Source organism: Oncorhynchus nerka, linkage group LG14 (assembly GCF_034236695.1).
Source record: "Oncorhynchus nerka isolate Pitt River linkage group LG14, Oner_Uvic_2.0, whole genome shotgun sequence".
Lineage (NCBI taxonomy): Eukaryota > Metazoa > Chordata > Actinopteri > Salmoniformes > Salmonidae > Oncorhynchus > Oncorhynchus nerka.
This window is the reverse complement of record NC_088409.1, coordinates 83,910,299-83,917,498: the sequence shown is the minus strand read 5'-3', so window position 1 is coordinate 83,917,498 and position 7,200 is coordinate 83,910,299. Positions and strand designations below refer to the sequence as shown.

General features: G+C 49.6%; 1 pseudogene; it reads left to right on the top strand.

Annotated features, from left to right (window-relative positions):
* Positions 1-1,812: 1,812 nt before the first annotated feature.
* Positions 1,813-6,270, top strand: LOC135575067 (uncharacterized; annotated as a pseudogene).
* The last annotated feature ends 930 nt before the right edge of the window (positions 6,271-7,200 follow it).

Sequence of the window (7,200 nt, the reverse complement as noted above, 5' to 3'; positions counted from 1 at the left end):
GTAGCACTAGGGGCAGTAGCAGTAGAGGTAGCAGTAGCACTAGCATTGGGGGCAGTAGGAGTAGCATTAGGGGCAGTAGCCGTAGGGGTAGTAGCAGCAGCAGCAGCAGCAGTAGTAGCAGCAGTAACAGTAGCAATAGGGGCAGTAGCAGAAGGGGAGGTAGCAGCAGTAGCAGCAGTAGCAGTAGGGGCAGTAGAAGTAGAAGAAGCAGTAGTAGTAGCAGTAGTAGTAGCAGTAGCTGCAGTAGCAGTAGAAGTAGAAGTAGCAGTAGAAGTAGAAGTAGTAGTAGCAGTAGGGACAGTAGCAGTAGCAGTAGAAGTAGAAGTAGCAGTAGAAGTAGCACTAGTAGTAGCAGTAGGGGCAGCAGCAGTAGCAGTAGAAGTAGAAGTAGCAGTAAAGGTAGCAGTAGCAGTAGAAGTAGCAGTAGCAGTAGGGGCAGTAGCAGTAGCAGTAGCAGTAGGGGACGTAGCAGTAGAAGTAGCAGTAGCAGTAGAAGTAGAAGTAGCAGTAGAAGTAGAAGTAGCAGTAGCACTAGGAGCAGTAGAAGTAGGGGCAGTAGAAGTAGCAGTAGCACTAGGGGCAGTAGCAGTAGGGGAAGTAGAAGTAGCAGTAGCAGTAGGGGCAGTAGAAGTAGCAGTAGCACTAGGGGCAGTAGCAGTAGCAGTAGAAGTAGAAGTAGCAGTAGCACTAGGAGCAGTAGCAGTAGCAGTAGAAGTAGGGGCAGTAGCAGTAGCAGTAGAAGTAGCAGTAGAAGTAGCAGTAGGGGCAGTAGCAGTAGAAGTAGCAGTAGCACTAGGAGCAGTAGCAGTAGAAGTAGGGGCAGTAGAAGTAGCAGTAGCACTAGGGGCAGTAGCAGTAGGGGAAGTAGAAGTAGCAGTAGCAGTAGGGGCAGTAGCAGTAGAAGTAGCAGTAGCACTAGGGGCAGTAGCAGTAGAGGTAGCAGTAGCACTAATGGCAGTAGCAGTAGAAGTAGGGGCAGTAGCAGTAGCAGTAGCAGTAGAGGTAGCAGTAGCAGTAGGGGCAGTAGCAGTTGGGGCAGTAGAAGTACCAGTAGCAGTAGGGGCAGTAGAAGTACCAGTAGCAGTAGGGGCAGTAGCAGTAGGGGCAGTAGAAGTAGCAGTAGCAGTAGGGGCAGTAGCAGTAGAAGTAGGGGCAGTAGCAGTAGCAGTAGCAGTAGCAGTAGAGGTAGCAGTAGGGGCAGTAGCAGTAGAAGTACCAGTAGCAGTAGGGGCAGTCGCAGTAGGGGCAGTAGAAGTAGCAGTAGCAGTAGGGGAAGTAGCAGTAGAAGTACCAGTAGCAGTAGGGGCAGTAGCAGTAGGGGCAGTAGAAGTAGCAGTAGCAGTAGGGGAAGTAGCAGTAGAAGTACCAGTAGCAGTAGGGGCAGTAGCAGTAGGGGCAGTAGAAGTAGCAGTAGGGGCAGTAGAAGTAGCAGTAGCAGTAGGGGCAGTAGCAGTAGAAGTAGCAGTAGGGGCAGTAGAAGTAGAAGTAGCAGTAGGAGCAGTAGAAGTAGAAGTAGCAGTAGCAGTAGGGGCAGTAGAAGTAGCAGTAGCAGTAGGGGCAGTAGAAGTAGAAGTAGCAGTAGCAGTAGGGGCAGTAGAAGTAGAAGTAGCAGTAGCAGTAGGGGCAGTAGAAGTAGAAGTAGCAGTAGCAGTAGGGGCAGTAGAAGTAGCAGTAGCAGTAGCAGTAGGGGCAGTAGAAGTAGAAGTAGCAGTAGCAGTAGGGGCAGTAGAAGTAGCAGTAGCAGTAGGGGCAGTAGCAGTAGCAGTATAAGTAGAAGAGGCAGTAGCACTAGGGGCAGTAGCAGTAGCAGTATAAGTAGAAGAGGCAGTAGCACTAGGGGCAGTAGCAGTATCAGTAGAAGTAGCAGTAGCAGTAGAAGTAGGGGCAGTAGCAGTGGCAATGGAAGTAGCAGTAGCAGTAGAAGTAGGGGCAGCAGTAGCAGTATAAGTAGAAGAGGCAGTAGCACTAGGGGCAGTAGCAGTAGCAGTATAAGTAGAAGAGGCAGTAGCACTAGGGGCAGTAGCAGTAGAAGTAGCAGTAGCAGTAGAAGTAGCAGTAGCAGTAGCAGTAGCAGTAGCAGTAGGGGCAGTAGCAGTAGAAGTAGCAGTAGGGGCAGTAGCAGTAGCAGTAGAAGTAGCAGTAGCAGTAGGGGCAGTAGCAGTAGCAGTAGAAGTAGCAGTAGCAGTAGGGGCAGTAGCAGTATAAGTAGAAGAGGCAGTAGCACTAGGGGCAGTAGCAGTAGGAGTAGAAGTAGCAGTAGAAGTAGAAGTAGGGGCAGTAGCAGTGGCAATGGAAGTAGCAGTAGCCCTAGGGGCAGAAGCAGTAGAAGTAGGGGCAGCAGTAGCAGTAGAAGTAGGGGCAGTAGCAGTAGCAGTAGCAGTAGCAGTAGAAGTAGCAGTAGCACTAGGGGCAGTAGCAGTAGCAGTAGAAGAAGGGGCAGTAGCAGTAGAAGTAGCAGTAGAAGTAGCAGTAGCAGTAGCAGTAGCAGTAGGGGCAGTAGCAGTAGAAGTAGCAGTAGCAGTAGAAGTAGCAGTAGCAGTAGGGGCAGTAGCAGTAGCAGTATAAGTAGCAGTAGCAGTAGCACTAGGGGCAGTAGCAGTAGAAGTAGCAGTAACAGTAGAAGTAGGGGCAGTAGCAGTGGCAATGGAAGTAGCAGTAGCCCTAGGGGCAGAGGCAGTAGAAGTAGGGGCAGCAGTAGCAGTATAAGTAGAAGAGGCAGTAGCACTAGGGGCAGTAGCAGTAGCAGTAGAAGTAGCAGTAGCAGTAGAAGAAGGGGCAGTAGCAGTGGCAATGGAAGTAGCAGTAGCCCTAGGGGCAGAAGCAGTAGAAGTAGGGGCAGCAGTAGCAGTATAAGTAGAAGAGGCAGTAGCACTAGGGGCAGTAGCAGTAGAAGTAGCAGTAGCAGTAGAAGTAGCAGTAGCAGTAGAAGTAGCAGTATCAGTAGGGGCAGTAGCAGTAGAAGTAGCAGTAGCAGTAGGGGCAGTAGCAGTAGAAGTAGCAGTAGCAGTAGGGGCAGTAGCAGTAGCAGTAGGGGCAGTAGCAGTATAAGTAGAATAGGCAGTAGCACTAGGGGCAGTAGCAGTAGAAGTAGGGGCAGTAGCAGTAGAAGTAGCAGTAGAAGTAGGGGCAGCAGTAGCAGTAGCAGTAGAAGTAGCAGTAGAAGTAGGGGCAGTAGCAGTAGAAGTAGCAGTAGAAGTAGGGGCAGCAGTAGCAGTAGCAGTAGAAGTAGCAGTAGAAGTAGGGGCAGCAGTAGCAGTAGAAGTAGCAGTAGAAGTAGGGGCAGCAGTAGCAGTAGAAGTAGAAGTAGGGGCAGTAGCAGTAGCAGTAGAAGTAGCAGTAGAAGTAGGGGCAGTAGCAGTAGAAGTAGCAGTAGCAGTAGAAGTAGGGGCAGTAGCAGTGGCAATGGAAGTAGCAGTAGCCCTAGGGGCAGAAGCAGTAGAAGTAGGGGCAGCAGTAGCAGTAGCAGTAGAAGTAGGGGCAGTAGCAGTAGAAGTAGCAGTAGCAGTAGCAGTAGAAGTAGCAGTAGCAGTAGAAGTAGCAGTAGCACTAGGGGCAGTAGCAGTAGCAGGAATAGCACTTCACTGGGTTTGTGTCAAGTCTTTTAATTTGGCCCTGGAGTGATGTGTCTGGAGAGCGAGAACAGAGAGAGAGAGAACACAGCCAATCTCTCTCTCAGATAAGAGAGCGGAGGAGAGGAAACGAGGGAGCCAGGGAGGAGGGAATGTAGGGGGTGAGGTGAGGGGAGTGTGTGCAGTTGCAAGGGAGTGGGGGAGAGTGGCAAAGAGAGAGGAGGGGGAGAACAGAAGAGATGTGACACACATGGAATGAGTGCACTGGAACAATGCTGAGACTGGCAGGGCTACAGAACTCAGGGCTAGATAGAGCAGAGAGACAGAGAGAGAGAGAGGGGAGGGGGAGAACAGAAGAGATGTGACACTGGAACAATGCTGAGACTGGCAGGGCTACAGAACTCAGGGCTAGATAGAGCAGAGAGACAGAGAGAGCGAGAGGGGAGGGGGAGAACAGAAGAGATGTGACACTGGAACAATGCTGAGACTGGCAGGGCTACAGAACTCAGGGCTAGATAGAGCAGAGAGACAGAGAGAGAGAGAGAGGGGAGGGGGAGAACAGAAGAGATGTGACACTGGAACAATGCTGAGACTGGCAGGGCTACAGAACTCAGGGCTAGATAGAGCAGAGAGACAGAGAGAGAGAGAGGGGAGGGGGAGAACAGAAGAGATGTGACACTGGAACAATGCTGAGACTGGCAGGGCTACAGAACTCAGGGCTAGATAGAGCAGAGAGACAGAGAGAGCGAGAGGGGAGGGGGAGAACAGAAGAGATGTGACACTGGAACAATGCTGAGACTGGCAGGGCTACAGAACTCAGGGCTAGATAGAGCAGAGAGACAGAGAGAGAGAGAGAGGGGAGGGGAGAACAGAAGAGATGTGACACTGGAACAATGCTGAGACTGGCAGGGCTACAGAACTCAGGGCTAGATAGAGCAGAGAGACAGAGAGAGAGAGAGGGGAGGGGAGAACAGAAGAGATGTGACACTGGAACAATGCTGAGACTGGCAGGGCTACAGAACTCAGGGCTAGATAGAGCAGAGAGACAGAGCGAGAGAGAGAGAGGGGAGGGGGAGGGGTGGGAGGGATATGAGAGAGGGAGAGGGAAGGAGGGAGAGGGAGGGAGGGAAATAGAAGGAACAGTTCAGCTCAGAGGTGGGGGCAGAGAGTGAGAGAGAGGTGAGGAAGGGAGAAGAATGGAAGCGAGAGGGGGAACAGTTCTGCTCAGGGATGGGAGGGGGAGAGGGGGAGAAAGAGAACGAGGGGCTATGGTTCCATACAGTACAGAGTAAGAACAGTGTGTCTGTGTGTGTATGTGTGTGTTTGTGTTTGTGTGTGTGTGTGAGGAGGGGCAGCTCTGATTTGTTGGGTGTGAGTGTGAGAGCACCCTTAGTGAAAGAATTCTCCTTTTGTGCTTTTAATTGTGGAAATGCAACCAGCCCACTGGCTTAGAAAACACAACTGACTATTGGCCAAGACAACACACAGGCACCATATGATTGGTGACTGGGATTCAACCCCAGTCCCACCCACTTCACTGTTGGATCTACTTAACATGCGGAACCAGCCTCTGTGTCAAACTCAGATCTGCATATTCAATTTACCATTCCATATAGTATTTACATTCTATATACACTACCGTTCAAAAGTTTGGGGTCACTTAGAAATGTCCTTGTTTTTGAAAGAAAAGCACATTTTTGTTCATTATAATAACATCAAATAGATCAGAAATACAGCGTAGACATTGTTAATGTTGTAAATGACTGTTGTAGCTGGAAACGGTTGATTTTTAATGGAATATCTACATAGGCGTACAGAGGCCCATTATCAGCAACCATCACTCCTGTGTTCCAATGGCACGTTGTGTTAGCTAATCCAAGTTCATCATTTTTAAAGGCAAATTGATCATTAGAAAACCCTTTTTCAATCATGTTAGCACAGCTGATAACTGTTGCTCTGATTAAAGAAGCAAGACTGGCCTTCTTTAGACGAGTATCTGGAGCATGGTTAGAAACAAAGACCTTTCTTCTGAAACTCTTCAGTCTATTCGTGTTCTGAGAAATGAAGGCTATTCAATACCAAAAATTGCCAAGAAACTGTAGATCTCGTACAACGCTGTGTACTACTCCCTTCACAGAACAGCGTAAACTGGCTCTAACCAGGATAGAAAGAGGAGTGGGAGGCCCTGGTGCACAACTGAGCAAGAGGACAAATACATTAGAGTGTCTAGTTTGAGAAACAGACGCCTCACAAGTCCTCAACTGGCAGCTTCATTAAATAATACCCACAAAACACCAGTCTTAACGTCAACAGTAAAGAGGCGACTCCAGGATGCTGGCCTTCTAGGCAGAGTTGCAAAGAAAAAGCCATATCTCAGACTGGCCAATAAAAATAAAAGATTTAGATGGGAAAAAGAACACAGACACTGGAACTCTGCCTAGAAGGCCAGCATCCCGGAGTTTCTTCTTCACTGTTGATGACAGAGAGTTTTTATTTAACCTTTATTTAACTAGGCAAGAGAGAGAGCGCAAGAGAGAGAGATATTCTATTTTTATGGAATGTTCAGGCGATCCATGTGAAAGACGCAGACTCGGTCTCAACCTAATAAGCCTTTAGTGAAGACTCATCTCTTCAGTAGGTCCTACGATTGAATGCAGTCTGGCCCAGTGGTGCGAAGGTGAACGGCAAGGCACTGGAGTGAAGAACCACCCTTGCTGTCTCTGCCTGGCCGGCTCCCCTCTCTCCACTGGGATTCTCTGCATCTGACCCTATTACGGGGGCTGAGTCACTGGCGCTCTCCCCGTCCCTACGAAAGGGTACGCCACTTTGTGCCAGGCATTGTTCACTATACTCGACTTGATTGGGATGAATCACTGACGTGATCTTGTGGTGGGGAAGATCTTCGTGGGCTATACTCGGCCTTGTCTCAGGGTAGTAATTTAGTAGTCTGTCGATAACCCTTTGGTTGTGTGAGGGCTGTACTTTGGCAAAGTGGATGGAGTTATAGCCTGCCTGGCTGGCCCTGACCGGGGGTAACTTTGGACAGGGCCACAGTATGTCCTATCTGGTCTAATTCTCCTGTCTTATCTTGTGTGGTCTTAGGTATGCTACACTCTAATTTTCCCATCTCTCTCTCGCCGCTCCCCTCCCAGACGACCTGAGCCATGACTCAGGACTGACTCCCTGGCCTGACAACTCCTGGCTGTCTCCGTCCCCAGTCCACCTTGTCATGCTGCTGATCCAGTTTCTGCTGTTCTGCCTGCGGCTATGGAACCCTGACCTGTTCACCGGACGTGCTACCTTGTCCCAGACCGGCTGTTTCGACCCTCTTTCTCCCTCTCTCTCTCTCTTTCTCTACTGCACCTGCTGTCTCGACCTCTTAATGCTTGGCTATTTTTCCTAGACACTGTGTTTCTACATTGCTTGCTGTTTGGGGTTTTAGGCTGGGTTTCTGTATAGCACTTTGTGACAACTGCTGATGTACAAAGAGCTTTATAAATATATTTGATTGATTGATGGAAAGATGGAGAGAGAGCGAGAGCGAGATAGAGAGGAATAGGGAATAGGGGGGAGAGAGAGAGAGAGAGAGAGAGAGGGAGAGGAGGAGGGGGAGAGTGGGAGACAGGGAAGG